General features: G+C 38.3%; 1 protein-coding gene across 8 annotated transcripts in view; it reads right to left on the reverse strand.

The window, feature by feature from the left end:
- MAP2 (microtubule associated protein 2) overlaps positions 1-23,206 on the reverse strand; it is a 288,854-nt gene that overhangs the window by 103,781 nt on the left and 161,867 nt on the right. The window lies entirely within an intron of this gene.

Here is a 23,206-nt window from a genome sequence, read left to right on the forward strand (position 1 = left end):
ATTTACAAAGAGCAAGGTCCTTTTCTGAGCGTTTCAAATAGAGAAGTAAAAATGCTAACCGTTGCAGACTTTTTTTTTTACTTTTTAGCTTCACTCCAGTGTAGTTTAATTAAGTACTATATCCAAAAAAAAAATAATATTTTTAATTGTTTAAATTGTTTTCAGCTAATAAATAACAGGCAATTGTAATTTCTCCCAAGAGAATATATTCATCCTGGTAAATCATTAATTATGTCCAGTAAGCTTTAAAGGACTGGGCCTTTAGCCCAGTTTGCATTGATGCTCTACACTCAGGCTGGAAGAGAATTTTTTTTTTTAAATCAACTAATTATGTTTTCTTTCTAGAGTACTAAACTTATTTTGACATTCAGGATACTAAAAGTCATTCTGGATTAGTAGTTCTGCTCAGAATTCCACGAAGTGCAAGGGGCAGAACTGAGACCCATTTTTAAGTTGTGCTCCTTTACAACTGAACTGTGGTGCTGGAGAAGACTCCTGAGAGTCCCTCGGACAGCAAAAAGATCAAACCAGGTGATCCTGAAGGAAATCAACCCTGAATATGCACTGGAAGGACTGATGCTGAAGCTGAAGCTCCAATACTTTGGCCACCTGAGCAGAGAGCTGACTCATTGTAAAAGACCCTGATGTTGGGAAAAATTGAGGGCAGGAGGAGAAGAGGATGAAGAGGATGAGATAGATGGATAGCATTACCAACTCAATGGACATGAGTTTGAACAAAGTCTGGGAGATAGCAAAGGACAGGGAAGTCTGGTGTGCTGCAGTCCATGGGGTCACAAAGAGTTGGACACAACTTAGTGACTAAATGAAAACCTTTTTTAAAATAGGTGTCTAAAGCTATGCATCTCTGTGTGTCTTCACCAAGGCTTTTGTGATTTCACACCTGGTAAAACAGACCTCATCACATTATCAAAGAAGATGCTGCTCTAATAGTAAGGAGCCCTCAGAATCAAACCGATAACTATTAACTTTTCTTAATCACCGCAGATGGTGACTGCAGCCATGAAATTAAAAGATGCTTACTCCTTGGAAAGAAAGTTATGACTAACCTAGACAGCATATTAAAAAGCAGAGATATTACTTTGTCCACAAAGGTCCGTCTAGTCAAGGCTATGGTTTTCCCAGTGGTCATGTATGGATGTGAGAGTTGGACTATAAAGAAAGCTGAGCGCCGAAGAACTGATGCTTTTGAACTGTGGTGTTGGAGAAGACTCTTGAGAGTCCCTTGGGCTGCAAGGAGATCCAACCAGTCCATCCTAAAGGAGATCGGTCCTGGGTGGATGATATTGAAGGATGATGTTGAAGCTGAAACTCCAATATTTGGTCACCGGATGTGAAGAGCTGACTCATTTGAAAAGACCCTGATGCTGGGAAAGATTGAGGGCAGGAGGAGAAGAGGACGACAGAGGATGAGATGGTTGGATGGCATCACCAACTCGATGGGCATGGGTTTGGGTGGACTCCAGGAGTTGGTGATGGACAGGGAGGCCTGGCATGCTGCAGACACGGGGTCGCAAAGAGTCGGACACGATTGAGCAACTGAACTGAACTGAACTGAAAGACCCAGAAGAAAGGGTAAACTTGGAAAGACATAGAACAGGGGCTTCAGTTCTTCTCTGTAATCCCTCAAAGAAAAATGTGTATATGGACATAAACAGACCGGGGTTTGATGCAAAAGTGATAAACATTGACCAGGTCAGGAGCTGCATTAAGTGATTTTACATATATAAGTCACTTAACCTGCAGGAATTCACATACAATGTACAGTAGCAAACAAATCTATTAATGCACATTAAATACAGAAAGGCTTAACATTTTAAAAATGAAGAAAATTCTGCAGGCAAGAAGAAATATAGTAGAATTCTCCATTCCCTCAAATAACTTGATAGGTATTTTAGGAAAAAAAATTCAACCACCCAGAACTCTGTACACAGCTATTCATTTTTTTAGTCTTGCTCAGTGATTCTCAAATTTGGAATATAGATATAATATTACTATACAGTTATATACACAATAAGACTCTATTATATAGAGTTCTATACACAATAACAAGACTAAAGAATTTTAAAGGGTAGTTTTGATCAAAAGCAAGTGAAACCTCATAGGTTGATTTCAGAACAAAATAAAAATGGTAAACCAGCCCTGGACCAAGTTCAAAAAGAGTCTTTGGGTAATTAATCAATGAATACTAAATAAAGTATCATCCTTTATTTCTTCTTTAAATTCATTCTTTTCCTTCAATTCTTTTTTTAAATTTAAAGAAACAATTTATTTATTGGGCTGCTTACAGTCTCAGCTAAGGCACGTGGGACCTTTCATTGTGGTGCATGGACTCTCTAGTGGTGGGTGGGCTCCCCAGCTGAGGTGCACAGGCCTAGCTGTTCTACAGCATGTAGGATCCTAGTTCCCCGACCAGGGATCGAACCCGTGTCCCCTGCATTGCAAGACGGACTCTCAACCACTGGACCCCCAGGGAAGCCCTTCCTTAAACACTTCAATGTGCATATATTTTTCATTTCATCTTTATGATTCTCAAATCAATGTGTGCACATGAATACGTGTGCAAGTACACAGTTATATATATGTGCATATATATTTTACCCTAGTAAAAATAGGAATTCCACAGAACAGAGGTCAACTAACTATGGTCCATGGAGCAGATCCATTCTGATGCTGCCTGTTTTTCCTAATATAGTGTTTTGGGCACACAGCCATGTCCATTCATTTCCTTGTCCATTCATTCATGCGCCATTGCCAGAGCAAAGCAGTTGTAACAGACTGCATGGTCCTTCATATGTTTATATATCATCCTAAATACCACTGTCTGGCCCTCCACTGAAAATATTTGTTTACACCTGTTATCAAGGGACATGTCTATCATTTGAGTAACACTAAAAACAATATTAAAAAACAATCTCCTGGCTTTTAAAGTTTTTTTCCAAAAATTAACTCAATAGTTATATGTGAAGGAGAGAAATTCCAGCCTTAAACACTTAAAAGCTAATTTCATTCCGCAGGAATTAGAGAATTATTGGCCACAGCATGAGATGATTATTGGAAAGCTGAAAGTACCCAGTATCCATGCATCATAAAAATAATGCCCCCTTTACCCATCATCCATATTTTTATGGAGTTCTTTGGTTTATTACAAAATTAAAATGACTATCTTTTTTCTAGGCTTTATTTTATGAGAAAAGATAAATGTCATTTGGGAATTATTTTTAAAAAGCAACTTAAGGCCTATTCCATAAGGCATATAAACTTGAATAGCTGTTTTAAATTAACATAGTGCAGTTAGAGCTGATCATTTTTATTCCATATCAAAAGGTTTAAATCAACACAATTTTGTTAAGAATATTATTTTCCATAGTTTTAGTATTTGATACAGTGGCTGAAACATCCCTAAAATAATCCTAGCAAATGCTTATATGGCATTTATTAATCTGCCAGACATTCAGAGAATGTTCCAAGCACTTCATATATATTAATTCACTTATTCCTCTCTATCACCCTTTAAGTAGGTAACTTTTATTCTTCCCATTTTACAGATGAGAAAACTGAGGCCAAGAGAGTTTAAATGCCCTTCCCAGCATGATACAGCTAGAAAGTGGCCAAGCCTTTCAGCCTTGATAGACCCCAAGAGTTGGTTTCAGGTCTTCAACTCTGGTTAAGGACACGTTCAACCATAAAGGCTTTGTGGCTTCTCTGAAAAGTGGTATTTCATCTATGGAAAATTGCAATTTATTGAAAATACTTAGCATATCTATTATTCAATATATTCAGCTTCTTGAACAAACTGAAATTTACTCAGTTGCTCCACTGATTGTATCAGGTTTGCTTATGCCACTTTCCAGAACTGCTTAGAACTGGATTTGAACATTGCTGAGAATCATGACTGACACCTGATGAAGTCAACTGATTGACAACAAGATACAAGGGCTAGCCTACAGGTGATACAGGACAGGATGTGCACTGGCTTCACAAAGTCAGATGAGTGCATCATTGAAGGAGGAACCCAAGACAAACACCTGTTCACTATAAACAATTCAGCTTTTATCAGGTGGGTTATTCAGATAAATAGGATGTGCAGACAGTGCACTTAGGCTGCATAGAATATATACTTAGCTGTGGTATATTTATACACAAGGTATGTGACACCTATAGGGTTGAAATTAGAATGATAAATTGATGTAGACTTTCAGAATCTCATTGAGAAAATATTGCCAAGGTGTGCTTTTCCCAACTGATACAAGAACCCACGTTTCATTCAGCAATAAAATAATGATGAAATCTTTCCTGAATTGCAAGACCAGAGTATACTTTACATTAACCTTTGAAATACATTCTAGCATTAAGTTTCATTTGGTTATTTTTCATGTTTTGATAGACTTTTGTCAGATAACCTAAACACTGAGATGCTTGAGATTGCTGGAATCCTGAAAAGTGTTTCTGCAGGCTAAGCTTAACCTCATCAGCTAGTGTTAGCTCTCCAATAAACTAATATTAACATCATTCTCCACCTCTATCAATATGCTTTATGAGATTTTGAACAGTTCATGTAATTCAGTGCACTTGTCCAGGATAACAAGATTTCAACTAAATGGCCAATACCGCTGGGAAAATATCCACAACCCAGCAGTCTTTAAACAGGAGAGTAGCTACCAACATAAACCATTTAGTTCAACATGCTACTCAACCATTTCTATCCCCTAAAGGTTTAGAAGCAGTTCATTATCACTGATTATCCAAGAGTAACTGAAAGCCACAGTGAACCAAACTTGCTACTAGTTGAACGGATCAGAGCAAGGGTCTTCTTTTTCTGCCAAAGTTCTCTTAGGAGAATATTATGTTTCTTGCAAAGGAAATATGCTTAAAAACGTACACTTGAAAGAACTAAGGGCAGTTAACATAAGCCCTATTCAAAACATACAGTCTCCAGTTGACCAGAGAATGTAGGTAAGATAGACAGAATTTTCCCTTTTAATCCCCAGACCTGCTATTTCAAGCCATTTCCAAGGACTAGCAGACTGCATTAAGGTGACTTAATAGAAATTAGCTAGTTTTGTCCAAAGACTCTCAACATAATTCAGGGCAGTAAAAAGAGGATACAAGTAGGTGAAAGATAAGGGACTGGATTAGTCAGAAAAGTCAGGCTTAAGTCACTGAGTCTTTAGAGAATGAAGGTTTATAACCTATTCATGCAAATCCTGATGTAAGCAGAGTAACTCTCCAGGCCACCTCACTCCATGGTGATGACCCAGCAAACTGTGTATATTCTTCTTGTGGCTCAACTAACTCATGGCATCTGAGATTACTGCATCAGTAGAGGAAGACATCTGGAAGGTTCTGCACTGGCCCCTCAATGCTTCAAGGAAATGACACTCATCACTGCCTCTCACAGCCTCCTGACTAAACCAACCACATGGGCTCTGGCTAAATGCAAGGGGTTGAGAAACATGAAAGTTAGAAGGAGATTGGGTGAGCAGTACAATTTTCCATCACAAGAGTAAAAAAGGCATGATGAGTTACCCAATGGCTATTTTAGGGCCATCTTTAGATTCCTTCCTTGTTGAAAAGGGTTGACAAGAAATAATGCTCAGTGATAATGAGCTCAGCTAAAAACTTATTTTGCTAAATTAACAAATGCTGACTCTGATTGGATATATATTTGTTATATAAATATTCATCTTTTTAAATGTTTTCTTAATATGAGTTGACCCTGAATATAAAGAACCTTGGGCATCAAGAGGCTACCCATGTCAGTGTTTTCATTTACTGATGCGTTGTACTGTTGTTTTCTGCTCAGAAATCAGAATATATCTGAGTAACGCTTCTTTGCTTGACAAAAAGCCATCTGTTTGTTTCTAATTTTATACGAATATCAACCATTTTAAAAATGGTAGATTAAATTAATGCAGATGCACAGGTTCATGTGGTATAAAGAGAAGGGTCTGGGGATGGAAACAAGGAAACAAAGCTGCCATGAAACTTATCATGCCAGAATGTCACTTCATGATTTCACTCTCAGGTTCAAAATTCTTCTATCAAAGTAATAAAATCTAAGTTTCTTAGCCTAGCCACAAGGACTTGCATACTGCAACTGTACTTTTTCAAGTTTATCTCCAATTTTCTACCACCACAAGCCCTCATATCTTCTTAGACTAGTTACTCTGTAGACCTAATAAATGCCCTTTTCATTCAAGCTTCACAGTTTTCTTCTTTCTTCTGTGAAGTCCTCTTCTTGCCTCCTTGTCTCTCCCTCTCCCCCTTTTCGTACTTTCTCTATGTCTGGCAACGCCTTGTTGAACCTAAACTCTCTTTTCTAAGAACACTCCCTAGTCACCTCCAAGAATGTCTCTGTCCACTGGCTCCTGGTTCTTGTTTTTATCACTTATTTGGCATTCATATAAACTATCCCAGGTGGCGCTAGTGGTAAAGAACCTGCCTCCCAATGCAGCAGACATAAGAGACTTGAGTTTGATCCCTGGGTTGGGAAAATCCCCTGGAGGAGGGCATGGCAACCCACTCCAGTGTTCTTGCCTGGAGAATCCCATGGACAGTGAGCCTGGTAGGCTACAGTCCACCGGGCTACACAGAGTTGGACATGACTGAGGCAACTTAGCATGCATGCACACCTTCTGTTGTTAATTGCAGCTTATTGAAGAGGAAACAAATTCACAGGCCACCCTTTTTTCTGCTTTATTTCAATACTAGAAGTTATTGTTTAGTTGCTAAATCATGTCCTGCTCTTTTGCGATCCCATGGACTGTAGACCACCAGGCTCTTCTGTCCATGGGACTTCCCAGGCAAGAACACCAGAGTGATTGCCACTTCCTTCTCTGGGGGATCTTTCTGACCCAGGGATTGAACCCTCATCTCCTGCATTGCAGGTAGATTCTTTACCACTGAGTCACCAGGCCACTGAGCCACTATTGACTTCTAGAAGTCATTGGTTCCTATCAAATATATGGATTCTTTTTCTTCCCATAGTATTTTAAATTCAAAACAAGTGCAACTGGACAAAAAATACTAAGCCATACAAGAACATACAAAGCACTTCGAGTAAGGCTGTCATATTATCAAATTGTCTCAAGAGGTATGAGCAATTTCCACTTCTATTTCCTTAGCCTATCAACGGCACCGTGTACCATTTATTTGTTTAAAGTCCACCCCATCCCACCCCAGCTATTCTATAAGCTCTAGGTGGGGAGGAGCCATTTTCCTTGGCATATATTCTCCTTTGTACTATGATACTTCCTGTCTAAAAGCAAGTACTTAATAAATATTCATCCGAAGATGAAAAATTGAGGTATGTACTCCAAAAAATTAAATACTTTACTTTTGTGTATATGAATTTCTCTGTTCTAAGCAATGAAAAGTCCTTTCTACCTGGCTGTTTTCCTGATGTGAAAATGGGTGATTAGTAAATGTTGAATGAATGAATAAACAAAAACAATGATAGCAGTGATGATAGTAGTTTATCTTCCTAAGCATTCTGATGAGAAGTTGGTTAAATCAGATCTTTGAAATAAAAATAACACATATTTTGGACACGGGAGCTGTGTTAGAACCTTGGCCTATGACCTACTGGCTGCAGACTACTGGGCAGACCTTTTGACTTTTTGAATCCTCAGTTTTATCATCAGTAAAATGGAGATTATCCATGCAATTTCCCTCACAGAGTTACTGCAAGAATTAAATAAAATCATCTGTAGAAAAGTGCACTGACAATTGTGATGTGTCAATGTCAACCTTCAGATACTATTTCTTCACCACTTAGCACAACTACATACACTTGTGAAGATATTACCTATTAGCTTGTACAAAGTTCATGCTGATGTGAAATTTCTTAGCTTCAACTCTTCTCTTTTTTGCTTTGCTGCCAAATTCCTTTTGTAAGTTCTTAGAACACAGGATGTCTTTGGGGAAGACTGTGCTTGATAAAGAAAGCATCTCATTCACTAACAGCCCCAATTTCACCTGCTGGGAGCAAACAGTCAACCTGCAGCACCACCCCAGGAAAGCATTTGGCTGAACCGTGTGACAGAGCACCAGGCTATTTTGGGGGGTCACTGTGAGCTCACAAATTCCAGCTGTGCCTAAAGAAATAAGAATTCAGTCAACTGATGATGTTCATTGCTTGAGCTCCCATACTCTCTGAGGATGACATTCTTGACTGCTGGATCATTTGAAAAGACGTACATTGCTAAATGTCTCTTTTCTAAAAGAGGCTCCACCAGAGAGGGAAAATACACGCTATTCTCCAGTCATCTGACCGGAAAAATGAAAATCTGGCAAATCTACTTTTTGCCCGAAGAGCTAAAGCTCTGAAAGCAGAGGGATTTCATCAACTGACTGGCGTCTTGGGGTGGAATTTACAATTAAGGGTGATCTCCAGCTGGTTCAGGTTCTTCATCTTCTGCTGCGTATTGTTCAAGAGGCAACCCATGAGAATTTAATTAGCACAGTGGGGCCTCAGTGGGCACCCACCCCTCCCCCCTTCTGTAATGCTAATTTGAAATATCTCCTTTTCCTCCTCAAGTTATTTTCTGAACAGTGGCAGCCAACATTTTATTACTAAAGAAATTGCCAGTAATGACCCATTTGAAAAAGCCAAGATTTCTTAATGGAGTGCGAATATGACTTACTTGCTGCGAAAATATATCAAAATAAAAGCTAGCCCTGAAATGCACCTGAATCCACTATATTAGCATTCCTGGGTGTTTTGGAAATTCTATAACAGTATTTGTGTATGCAAGATATATCCCAAAAGTAATCTTAGAAATATTAAAACACACAAGGACAGAGCGTGAAGATTTCACCAAAAGGGGGAGACTTGGCCTGGAGCTGCTGGTAACAAAGAAGGGAGGGGGGAGGTTGCCTTCCTATAAATAGGAGGCAAAGGAGGGAACAGATCCTCTGCTGGGGAGTCCTTTCAAATGTTTTCTCCACCTCTTCCATTATTCTGTCAGTGGCCATGTAACTCCCTCTTTTCTGCTCTTTTCAGAAGAGGATTCTATTATTATGCTTTATTTAAGAGGCTAGGATTTAAGTAAATAGACACCACAGGGTTGAAGGGCAGTTGGAATGGAGGGAGGAGGGCAGAAATCGACACAGGAGGAGGGGCAGAGAGAGACAGGGCTGGAGCCAGACGTCAGGGAAACCAAGCACCGCATGCTCATGAATGGCTTTTACCTAACGCTCCCAGCAGCCACCTGACATCTACAATCAAGCCATATGTGCCTGATTTATAAAAAAAAAAATTTAAAAGTAAGATGAAAGTCTAAGCTTAAAAAAAAAAAAAAAAAAGCAAATAAACCAATGAGATGGCAAATATTTCAGCTGCTCTAATTACGGTTGTTCCGAAGGAAAAGTGAGGGTTGCCAATGCCTTGTTTGGGTTCCCCTGGGCTCGCCAGGATCACATCGGCCACTTTTGGTATTTGCAGACACAAGAGTTTGCTTCAGAGGTAGGGTTTTACCCTCACACTCTGAGAATGCTTTTTAAACTACTGTAGGCCAGTGAACATGCAACCATTTTTTTTTTCCCCATGCAACCATTTTTAAACAAAATTATTGCAGCTTTAAAAATGTATACCTGGATCACTTTGCTGTACGTATGAAACGAACACAGCATTGTTACTCAACTATACTCCAATATGAAACCACTGTTTTAAATGTATTATCTTTTAAAAATGTGGCTTCCCAAATTTTTTAAAAAAATGTATGATCTTTTTAAAATGTGGCTTCCCATAATTACAGTACAAAAACCTTGGAGGCTTAGGGTGGGCCAACTATGTGTTCCACGCTACTCTCCCCACATGCCAACTGGCCAGCCCATCTCCAAGTGTCTGCCTAAAACGTGAAGGCCAGCAGCCTGTCCTGTGTCTGTCCGCTGTACCTAGGGGTGGGCGTTACATCATCTTTAGCCGAGTCTTGACTTTAAGGGCTTTTAGAAATACCTTCTTAGTGAAGGAGTGCAGATCTTACAGGATAGTGGTTTTGTTTTGTTCAGTTAATTTGTTGATGATTTTATTTTTCCCATCTTACATCCATCCTAGTTTCAATGTAATGTCAAGCTGAAAGTCATTCAGCTAAAAGAAAACTTATGCATCTAAAGAAAAGGAAAAACAAAAGAGTAAAAACGGTTAAAAGAGAGAGTGGAAGCCACGTTTGATCTCCTGTCTGTCTCACATTTTGGATGCTCTATGTGGTCAGCACGAACTTGCTACTTTCCCCACACACAGTAAGTCTGTTCCGAGCTCTTCAACTACCTCCAGAAATCCACTGATTAGCTATCACAGTAGAACACAGACAGGAAGGAGTGAAGACTCATTAGATCCATATATAACTTTAAAATAACACTAAACTCTGAAATCCTGGAGAAGAAAATGGCAATCCACTCCAGTATTCTTGCTTGGGAAATCCTATAAACAGAGGAGCTTGGCAGGTCCATGGGGTCTCAAAGAGTTGGACATGACTTGGCAACTAAACAACAACAAACAAAATCTGAAACACAGATTTCTACTAAATTGTTTGTAAGAAAACACATATATTTCCATTGCAAGAACAAAAAATAAGGAACTTTATAAGTGTTCAGTTCAGTTCAGTCGCTCAGTCGTGTCTGACTCTTTGCAACCCCATGAATCGCAACACACCAGGCCTCCCTGTCCATCACCAACTCCCAGAGTTTACTCAAACTCATGTCCATCGAGTTGGTGATGCCATCCAGCCATCTCATCCTCTGCTGTCCCCTTCTCTTCCTGCCCCCAATCCCTCCCAGCATTCAAGCTTCACTGCCCTACACCAAGGGGGACATTGGTGGGGTGGGAGGAATTGGGAGATTGGTGTTGACACATATACACTATTGATGTAGGCTTCCCTTGTGGCTTGGCTGTTAAAGAATCTGCCTGCAATGTGGGAGACATGGCTTTGATCCCTGGGTTGGGAAGATTCCCCTGGAGAAGGGATCCCCCACTCCAGTATTCTGACCTGGAAAATTCCATGGACTGTATAGTCCATGGGGTCACAAAGCGTCAGGCATGACTGAGGGACTTTCACTTTCACACTATTGATACTACGTATAAAATATATAACTGGACTTCTCTGGTGGTCCAGTGGTGAAGAATCAGCCTCTTTGTGCAGGGGACACCAGTTCATCCCTGGTCCAGGAAGACCCCACAACTAAGCTTGTGTACCACAACTATTGAAGCCTGCGAGCTCTAGAGTCCATGCTCTGCAACAATAGAGGCCACCACAATAAGGCAAGGCACCACAACCAGAGAGAAACAGAGTCAGCTCATAGCAACAAAGACCCAGCACAGCCAAAAATAAATAAAAATTTATGATATATATATATATAAAACTAATGAGAATATACTATATAGCACAGGGAACTTTACTCAATGCACTGTGATGAGTTGAATAGGAAGGAAGTTCAAAAGAGGGGAAATATGCATATGTACAGCTGATTCATTTTTCTGTACAACAGAAACATTGTAAAGCAATTGAACTCCAGTAAAAATTAATTAAAAAAAGACTCCCTTGGAAACTTGGAAATGATATTTTAATGCCTCAAAGGAGCCTGTGCACAATCACAAAAGATCTTTCACTTCTCACCATGTTCTTGAACATTCTCCTGACTGTAGCATCACCTAACATCTTCTAAAGTTCCAGTGTAAATATAAATGTGTGTTGACTAGTTCTCTCATTAACTGAACATAGTATTTTCTATAGATGGTTACTGAAGAGCCAAGTTTCCCATGGGACCAAAAGGAATAGCATGTTTATCATTATATGGAGGGTGATAAGCCCAGTCATATCAGACCCAGGGGAAATTTCTGGTTTCCAGTTTCCCAGAGAATTGGTTTTGAACATTATCCGAACCAATAGTCATTTCTCTTAAATAATTAAAATTATTTTCCCCCAAAGAAATAATCTGTGAAGATATCTTCAAATAAATCATGTCATTATAAGAAAGCTTCCTTAAGAGTCAAATTAAATTTCTTAATCTGATGATTTCATAACAGAAATGCAAACATTTCAAAAATTGGCACTAGAATAATAATTAGAAAGTTTGGTTTCTGTCATTCTCTAAATGTCAAGAGTTGATTAAATTACATTTATTAGCAAAGAGATCTGGACTCTTCACAAATAGAAGCTTATAGAATAAATGACTGTCAAGATTTTAAAAATTTGAGTAATTTCATTATTAGTGTCCAGTGAAGGTGTTGAATGAAATAAAGCATAATTCAAGTGATATCATATACATATCACAGATTGATCAACCGTAGGCAAAAACCTGGTAAAAGCTCATGTTTTAAAGAAGCCCCACAGACATGTCTTCCAGCACCTCTACTGGGTTACAATAAACTTTCTTTTTTTTGTTAGATGGTGACTTGGTCACCTGATGCAAAGAGCCAACTCACTGGAAAAGACCCTGATGCTGGGAAAGAATATAGGCAAAAGGAGAAAGGGGGTAGCAGAGGATGAGATGGCTAGATAGAATGACCCACTCAATGGACATGAATCTGAGCAAACTCCCGCAGACAGGGGAGGACAGGGAAACCTGGAATGCTGGGTCCATTGGTCCAAAGAGTTGGACATGACTTAGCGACTGAACAACAACATACTGGTAGATTTTAGTGTCATTTTGCATAATGTAACTCTTGGTTTTCCCTTTATATTCTCTGCTTGTTAAATTATAACAACTGGAAGCAATTTTCTTATATTCACACTATTCCTACCTATAAAGTGTAACCTCTGGAAGCTTCTTTTAGAAATGTGTCAGACAGTTGTACTTAGCAAAAGAAGCTCATGTGTTACATGCTGTTCATTACAACCCTAATTGTTGATGACCATGGATTTCGGTGGATGTTAACTGGGACTGTAAGGTTCATACATAACTCCACTCATTTTCTATTTTCTGGATAATTCTTGTAGTGGGTCACTAATACAGCAGTTACAACAAGAGGTTTACAGAATGAAAACAAAGGCTTTGAAGCCAGCAGGACCTCTATTGTAACAAGTCATTTAATTTCTTCACCTATAAATTGTGGATAATAATATCTATTAATATTTCCCTGCAGAATGGTTTTAAGAACTCAGGGTAGCTTAGGGACAGCTTCTGACACATAGTTAGTGTTTGTTACATGGTACTAGCACCTATCCAACTCAATTAATTGGGTGGTGGTGATGGTTTAGTTACTAAGTCATTTCTGACACTTGTGACCCCATGGACTGTAGGCTGCCAGGCTCCTTGGTCCATGGGATTCTCTAAGCAAGAATACTGAAGTGGATCACCATTTCCTTCTCCAGGAGATCTTCCCAACCCAGGGATCAGGAAGAGGGTGGAGGGATTCCTAATGGTGGAGACAACCATTGCAGGTGTATTCTTTGCCAACTGAGCCACCAGGGAAGCCCAATGAATTGGGTAAGCCTGGTTTATCAAAACAGAAAAAAGGAGTTGTTATTTAGTAATTTTTTTAACACTTTACAAACGTGGGTAGACATTACCATCACCTGGGATCCTAGTTAAAAAGTCAGACTCTTGGCTTCCACTCTAGGGAGTCTGATTCCAGGGGTCTGGCATAGCTCCAGGATCTATACCCTTCATAAGTGCTAAATATGATTCCTAAGAGGGTGATCTGGGGACCAGAGTTTGCAAGTAACTGCTGTATAATAGATAATTAATCCTATTGGCATGTGCTATGCTATGCTTAGTCGCTCAGTTGTGTCCGACTCTTGTGACCCATGGACTGTAGGCTGCCAGGCTCCTCTGTCCGTGGGATTCTCCAGGCAAGAACACTGGAGTGGGTTGCCATGCCCTTCTCCACCTATTGGCATAATCAGGATTATTTTGACTATCACTATATCATTTTTAAAAATGTAAGGATATCGTTCTCAAGATATTAGCTTAGTGATAGCTCTTAATACTGTTGTTATTGTTGTTTTTTTAAACTATGATGCTTTAACTTCCATAAGTGATACAAAATAAACCCCAATATTTTCCCTAATAACTTATGGATTGTTTCTCTTCTCAAAAAGGTTGATTTTTAGCTTTTTGTGCACTGGTAGACTCTATAAAATTTAATGAAACTGGCAGGCTACAGTCCATGGGGTCACACAGAGTTGGACATAACTGAAGCGACTGAGCATGCATACAGGCATGACCTGCATTTGTACAAAAGCTTCCTGGTTCTATTCATACACTGCCTGGGAGGCAATGGACCAAGTTAACAGCATTTAGGTTGAAGAATTAGGTGTTAACCATTTGCTGTTTAGAGAACTATTTCTGCACTCTAGATTTTTACAAGTCCAAAACACGGTTATTGTGCAATGAAAAAATAAATGTGACCTTTAAATATCTACTTATTACTTCTCAAGTTATTTTGATTGCTTATTCTGTAGGAGGGTTAGAAAAAATAGTTCTTTACAAAATTGAATTGGGAAATTCTAACAAGGATTAGAATTTCTACTGTCTACTCTATGAAAAGAACACAAGTTTCTACTTCAGATAATAGGGAATTTGATAAAAGCAAACTTTAAATTAAATGCTACCACATTAAATTCTATCATAAGTTTCGGCAAAACAGCTATGTATTACCCAGCAACTATGATCTTCTGTAATGCATCAAAGCCCTAGGAGAGAAGTGTAGGCAATGCCCAGTCTTTTTGTTTGCATTATCTTTGGGATTAAAATACTTCAGTAGTCCAGTGCACGTAGGAAAAAGACCAAAACCATTTCCCTGTCTTGGGGTACCTGGCTTTGCTTATAGCTCCATCATCATTTTATACCACGCTCCCTGTCCCCTCAGTTCTCTGTTACACTGGTTCCTGGCCTCTCCCCACCCCCCACCCCCAATACGCCAAGCTCCTACAGCCACAGGGCCTTTACACATTCTTTTACAATACTTAGAATGTTCTTTTCTGCCCTCTTTACCTAGTTAAAATTGAATTGGGCTTTCCTGGTGACTCAGCTGGTAAAAAATCCGCCTGCAATGTGGGAGACCTGGGTTTGATCCCAGGGTTGGGAAGATCCCCTGGGGAAGGGAACAACTACCCACTCCAGTATTCTGGCCTGGAGAATTCCATGGGCTGTATAGTTCACAGGGTCGCAAAGAGTCAGACACGAAATGAGCGACTTTCACTTTACCTGTTTAATTATCACTTATTTGAAGATCACAGCTAAATTATCCTCCCTGACAATGTCAATTCCTAAATGTCTCCTACACAGCCCTTATTATAGTTCTGTTAATAATTCTGTTTTTATTTATGTGACTATTTGATTATCAGCTTATTCCCCACTAAACTGAGCTTCATGAGGACAAGGATTAGAACTGTTTTTGCTATCCAGGACTTGGTTCCCCAAGACTATTTATTAACCATATGGATGAATGAATAAAAGAATGAATGAATGCTTACATCATACTGTATCAACCTAGCTTCTAAAATAATAAGAAACACTAAGTATCCAGATAAAGGTCTAGGAGTGCCTCTTGAGCTTCAGTTTCAGGTGCATAAAAGGAGAGCGTTTGAGTAAATAATCACTGGGCTCCCTTTCAGCTTTAAAAATCAGTGAAAGTCACTCAGTCATGCCTGACTCTTTGTGACCCCATGGACTATACAGTCCATAAAATTCTCCAGGCCAGAATACTGGAATGGGTAGCCTTTCCCTTCTTCAGGGGATCTTCCCAACCCAGGGATTGAATCCAGGTCTCCTGCATTGCAAGCAGATTCTTTACCAGCTGAGCCACAAGGGAAACCCAAGAATACTGGAATGGGTAGCCTATCCCTTCTCCATCAGATCTTCCCGATCCAGGACTTGAACTGGAGTCTCTTGCATTGCAGGTGGATTCTTTACCAACTGAACTATCAGGGAAGCCTCCTAAAATCAGTGATTCAACATCAAATGCTCATCAAGTAATACAAAATGAATTAACAAAATGAGGCAAATCCATTCCGTGAAATGTTACGCAGTCAGAAAAGCAATAAGTACTTATACTTATTACAACATATATGACCCTGGAAATATTATGCTGAGTAAAAGAAGTCTCTCACAAAAGACTATGTTGTATTACTTTATTTATATTAATTGTCAAGAAGAGGCAAATCCAGAGACAGAAATTAGATTAGCAATTTCTTGGGGAGATCCCCTGGAGGAGGAAATTGCCACCACTCAAGTATTCTTGCTGGGAAAATCACATGGATGGAGCAGCCTGGTGGGCTACAATCCATGGGGTCACAAAGAGCCAGACATGAGTGAGCGAGTGAGCATGTGAGTGCGCTCTTGTGCACACGCATGCACGCACACACACACATAGGGTATATGGGAGGCGGAAATAGGGAGTGACTGCTAATAGGTATGGGGTTTCTATGGGAGTGATGAAATGTTCTAAAATTAGTCAGTAGTACAATTAGATGATTGCATAACTCTGAATATATTAAAATCACTGAATTATGTATTTAAAACACTGAATTTTATATGTGTGTTATATTGCAACATAGCTATTATTAAAAAAAATCAGTGACCCAGTGGCTACATTAATTCATAGTGTTAACATTAAAATCTAAAATAATTCAGTAAATATTAATTTTTAAAGATATTTGTTTTCAAAGAGTTAAGCCTAAGCAGTGGAAAATCCTTCCTATAATAGAAAAAACATTCAGAATATTCATTCTGAATATTACTTCTTTTGACACTATATATTAGACACTTAATTATATACTCTGTCTACTTAGATCTTGTCAAAAAAAATGTACGAAACACCCTCTATGACTTCATTCTGTAGTAACAGAGATTTATTGAAGGTTTTGGATAAGATGTTATAAATCACTTGTGTTTTAGGAGGATTAATCTTGAATCAAAGTGGCTGAGCTCATCAACTATATGTGAAATGAACGTCTTGGGATGGACCAATGGTAGGGTGTCAGGGTTAGAAAAGCTAGTGAAGACAATAATGAAGAAACAAGACAAGCTAGCATTGCAGAATCTAATGAAGAAGAAGATTTCAAGAAGAAATGGGTAGCTCTGAATAATTCTCTTATGCACGTGTATAATATTTAATCTTTGACAATCTCCTAATGTTTTATAACCCGTCTGAGGTCTCACCATCAGCTGTGGGTGTCAGAGTCAAGACTGAAATCAAGTTTTCAGTGTTCTTTCTACTGTATCATTGCTGTGACAAAGGGAAGTCATTCAGCATGAAGGCTAAGATAGATTAACACAGGGGACCTCTCAAATAACATTTCAGCAAGTAGTAGGGCGAAAAGAGAACCATTTTGCGAAATGCTAAGAAGAGAATGGGACAGATAAACAGGGCAGTAAGTAGAGTGGACATGTTAACAGGAGTTTGGGAGCAAAGGGAAAGAGAAGGTAGTAGAAGCGGTAGTTAGAAACAGGACCAGGTTTAAGCAGTAACTTTCAGCCTGCGACTTTCCAGAATGAGGATTCTGGAGGAAAAAGGTACCAGACTAGTCAGGATCCAGCAAGGGAGCATACTCGTAGGAGTAAGGCAGCCATATACTATTACATTGAGACTACTGAAAGCTGGGAAATAATTCACAATGTTTCCAAGTGTGTTTGATATGGACTGGCTCTAAGATCAAATTTCATATTATCTCTTCATTAACTTATCTTAGTCGATGAAACAGTCATTTCTCCTTGTATTTAAGTATATATCTCTTATGATAGTGGCAGAAAAAAAAAAACCCAAAATATTCAGAACATCCCTCAATCTTTGAAAATGTTTTAAATGTTAAGTTGTATCCAATGTTTATAATATTTTCTAACTCTACTTGAAAGGAGAAGGCCACTGGAAATGTCCCTTAAATATGTATAATATAACACAAAATGTGCTGGAGATTAGATGAGTTTTGTTGTCATTTCATTATACTAACTGAAAGATGCTATTAGTTTTTCTGATCATTAAAAATAGAACAACTTCAAAATGCACTTAAGGTTAACAAATATTTCTGCTTGAGTTTAATAGGAAGACAACAGTAAATGATCCACTTACTATCATTAATGCTGTAAGTTTACTGTGGATCCTCGTAAAATACAAATATCAGTCCTGCTTTACCATATGCCATTTGAGTCACTTGAGCATTTGGCTTTCTGCTGTGGTTATTGCTTCTTTAAATGACAATTTAATTATGCAGTTACTCAGCTTCAAAAAGGAAAGGCAGCCTCATAGATGCAAAAATAAATGACTCATAGACATGATCTCAACTATCAAATGTCAATTATTCTTTAGATTTAAAATGATGCCATCAAAACAAAAGAAGGGTTTGTACAGATTTTTTTAGATATTACAGATTTTTTTAGACATTATCTATATGCCCAACCTAATAGTGATGGATGCCTGTTAAATAGTTTCTGATTACAGTGGGTGCACAAAATGAATCTACTATATTTTTAACACTTCTTCAATTTCCTTATTCTTTCTTCACATGTTACTATAAAGAGGAAACCTGCCCTTTTTCTGTGCCTGAATACTAAATAGGTGTAGTCATACCAGGCAACTCTATATTTTTCTGTATTTTTTTTTACCCTTGGACATGTATTTAGAAACAGTTTTCAAATAAGTTTTCCAAAAGAATCAGAAATCAGAAAGATTGAACAACTTATTATTAATGCCTCTCTGTTATGGTATTAAGCAAATGGCTATTTTATTAAAGAAAAGGTTTGATATATGATTTTAAGTGAGGAAGACCATTTTCCAAATTTGGAAAATTTCTTTTCAATTCGATTCTCTCATCACAGCATGAACACTGGTCACGGACTAACGAACTGAGCATTTATAAAATGAGTATGCCCAAGAACAGCCATCTGTTCTCTGGTTAACACTAGCTTCTATCCCTTCTTAGAAGGTCAAAGTCTTGTTCTTTAGTTGATCCCCAGATGACTGTCTAAGATGTTAATATATGACAGTGCAACCTGAATTTAATACCATCAACTGCAAGTTGAAATTTCAAGTCTTGCAAAGATGCAGGATTTCTTGAAGAGCATGAAGGCAACGTTAGAGAAATGGTCAAGTAACAGACAAACTATGGAAAAATGAAGACCTGGTATGATTAGATCAATTTCCCAGGGAAGAACAGAAAATCCACAAGGATGAGGACATAATACTCACTTTAGCAGATAATTATTTGTATAATAATTATAAAGAAACTAGGAAAAATTGATTAAGCTCATGAATTTTTTACAAAAATATCTTTTTTAAGGAGACACTGTAAAGGTCAAATGGAACATGAAGGATGAACTGTTTTCTAATATTTGTGTTGAAATGATTCTCAACAACAACAAAAAACATTTGATTCATTCCTTTTTTTTTAAGAATATGCGAATTATAATTATAAAAATTTCTATAAAGAATGATAGCAAACTTATAACATCTAATTTTAAATTTTCAAATTAAAACTTGTCTCACACTCTTTTTTACTATGCTTTTAATGAAATTTGATCTGTATTTGAATACAAGTTACTATTGTCAGTTAATGAGGGCCTCTTCTACATGTTTAATACAAGAGATCTAATTTTAGATAAATCTATCTCAATGAATGCTGTCTAAATGTCATACAAAACTAAGATATTGGATTATCACTGAAATAGTTTAGTGGAAAAAAACTACTAATTAATAGCAGGTGAAAAAAACTGCATTTAAAAAACTGTTTTCTAGAACAGCCTGGTTACTTCTATCTAAATATTTCTTCTTTCAGAGCTTATTTATTCATTTTTGGATTCTCTCTCAGTATATTTTTGCTGCACTAACTAAAATATAGTGGGAAATTCCTGATTATGTTTAAAATCTCCACCTCTTTGGTTGTGCATAATATACCATAACCCTATAGTCTTGTCAATAGCCCTTGAAGTTCTTAGCATTTCTGTAGGGAGGCCATTAAACGTGGGAGTTATTTCAGTAGCAGAAGTATTCTGTTTTGGGATTTGCCGACACCAACATTTTATCTTTCCTGTCCCCTTCTACAACATGCTTAGCAAACTATAATTATCAGTATTTTCTTTTACAGCAGGATAATTATTTGTTATTTTTGCTTAGGCAATAAAAGAACCTAGCAGAATTCTCCCTGCAAACAAGATTTGCATGAAAAGCATTAAAGGCTTGCCTGCCTGCACAATATAGGAGGATCACATAAAACAGAATGCCATTATAAGTTACTCCAGTGAAATATCAGACAATTGTATGGAAATCCTTGACAAAAAGCTTCTGAGAGACAGCAATATAGTCACACTGAAGAAGATCTCACTTTTCTCAGTTCCAATTCTATTTTAACTACAGATGTTCATACCAGAGAATAAATATATCATTGAAATGAATGTTGGTAAGATTCTTAAGATAGGAGCAAAATTCTTTTTTGCTACAGTTTATGATTATGTAGCCAGGGTACTGAACTTCCTGTGTGATAGTCATTTTACTTAACTCAAGGGTCAAACTACCAAATTAGCTCATCTGGATTAGGGCAGATTAAGGCAAGGATTTGTACAGCATTCTTATTTCAAGGGCACTGGGCACAGATTTAAAGAACACCTCAGTATCTGCTAACAATACTAAATTGAAGCTATGATTAAAAAAACACAATAATCCTAACAATGCAAGTCTGTGCATCTGTCTTGGTCCCTACCCTGATTGGTAGCCGAATCATTTCTGTACCTCTCCTTACTGCTGGAAAGATCCAGTGGTTCTCAGAGCTAAATTATTGCGGGCTAGTGAACGCACACTGTATGCAAAACAAAATCCTTCAGCAGACCATGAGACCTGCCAAAGTTCAGTAAGGCAGAACCCTCAGCTCACTGGAATGTGCTACATGTCCCCCCAGGCGACTTCACACTTCTCTCTCCAGCGACAGGAGGACATCTGTGGTTTTATCTTGGCATTATACAAATATTCAAAATCTTTTTTTTTTTTTTTTTTTTTTGGCACCTGAGCACACATACCCTAAGACTGTTAGAATCAATTTTGAAACCAGTGGCAGCAATCGTGGGTTATTTCACAGATAAAAAGGTTGAGACAGTTACTATCAAGAAGTTTTCTCTTATAGTAGTGTATTTATTTCAAAAATTGAGAGATTCTGTAAAAATGTGTAAAACTATGGCTCCTCTGTTATGCAGTCAAATAAAAGATGATACAAAGAGATGAGAAATGGTTATAGAGGGATTAAAGAGTGGGGGTAATGCTTCTCCCCACTTAGCTATTAACAAGGAGCAAAAGAAGCCACCCACCAGCAAGCAGAAAAGCTTTGAAAATGTGCCCTTGAATGTTCACTGTGTCCTGCTTCCCCCTTCTATACACACAAGGTCAACAGTCTGTGCTAAGTCCCACTTTCCATAAGTTTCTACATCAAATGAGACAATAACTATGAAGTCACACTGGAGATGATCAAGTTCTTTCTGTTATCAATTAGTGCCATAGTCTCCTCGGGCATCTGTCATGAGCAACATGCTAGGTAGAAAAAAATGATAATAGCCATGCCAAATTGTACTTCCATATTGTACAATAGCCTTAAATAAATGAGGTTAATTCTGCCCAGAAACTTCTTATTCAGATCAGTTCTGAAGCCAAGATCTGAATAAGTAATTCTACTCAACTATTTTTGTCCCATGCTTGAAGCTGTTTGGACTCCTGGTAGGGTTGAGTGAAAGAATGACTATGCACAGTGAGTGGTCCTCTTTGTTAAGGATGTCTTATCTTTCTTTGGTTTGTAAGGTTAAGCAGTTTCTATTGTAAACAGTCTCAGTTCAAGCTATGGATTTTTGAACCGAGATGTCAGTCTGAGTCATTAGCCTTCCTCCTAGGGCTTCCAGCAAGGCATGGTCACCAAAGCATCTCTTGCCACTTTGCTTCCTTTTTCCAGAAAACAAGGCATGTTGCAAAGCTATTGTAAGATCTGGTAGTGAATTTCCAATGTGTAATATTTACTGTATGCAGGTCAAGAAGCAACAGTTAGAACCAGATATGGAACAATGGACTGGTTCCAAATTGGGAAAGGAGTACATCAAGGCTGTGTTTTGTCACCCTGCTTTTTTAACTTATATGCAGAGTAAATCATGAAAAATGTCCGGGTGGATGACTCAAAAGTTGGAATCAAGATTGCAGAGAGAAATATCAACAACCTCAGATATGCAGATGATACCACCCTAATAAGTCTATGCCCTGACCAGTAATGCTGAAGAAGCTGAAGTTGAATGGTTCTATGAAGACCAACAAGACCTTTTAGAATTAACACCCAAAAAAGATGCCCTTTTCATTATAGGGAACTAGAATGCAAAAGTAGGAAGTCAAGAAACACCTGGAGTAACAGGCAAATTTGGCCTTGGAGTACAAGATGAAGCAGGCCAAAGGCTAATAGAGTTCTGCCAAGAGAACACACAGGGCATAGCAAACACCCTCTTCCAATAACACAAGAGAAGACTCTAAACATGGACATCACCAGATGGTCAACACCCAAATCAGACTGATTATATTCTTTGCAGCCAAAGATGGAGAAGCTCTATGCAGTCAGCAAAAACAAGACCAGGAGCTGACTGTGGCTCAGATCATGAACTCCTTATTGCCAAATTCAGACTTAAATTGAAGACAGTGAGAAAACCACTAGACCATTCATATGACCTAAATCAAATCCCTAACGATTATACAGTGGAAGTGAGAAATAGATTTAAGGGACTGATCTGGTAGACAGAGTGCCTGATGAACTATGGACGGAGGTTTGTGACATTGTACAGGAGACAGGGATCAAGACCATCCCCAAGAAAAAGAAATGCAAAAAAAGCAAAATGGCTGTCTGAGGAGGCCTTACAAATAGCTGTGAAAAGAAGAGAAGTGCAAAGCAAAGGAGAAAAGGAAAGATATTCCCATTTGAATGCAGAGTTCCAAAGAATAGCAAGAAGAGATAAGAAAGCCTTCCTCAGTGACCATTGCAAAGAAATAGAGGAAAACAATAGAATGGGAAAGACTAGAGATCTCTTCAAGAAAATTAGAGATACCAAGGGAACATTTCATGCAAATATGGGCTCGATAAAGGACAGAAATGGTATGGACCTAACAGAAGCAGAAGATGTTAAGAAGAGGTGGCAAGAATACACAGAACTGTACAAAAAGATCTTAATGACCGAGATAGTCGTGATGATGTGATCACTCAACTAGAGTCAGACATCCTGGAATGTAATGTGGGCC

Source organism: Dama dama, chromosome 8 (genome assembly GCF_033118175.1).
Source record: "Dama dama isolate Ldn47 chromosome 8, ASM3311817v1, whole genome shotgun sequence".
In the NCBI taxonomy this organism is placed as follows: domain Eukaryota; kingdom Metazoa; phylum Chordata; class Mammalia; order Artiodactyla; family Cervidae; genus Dama; species Dama dama.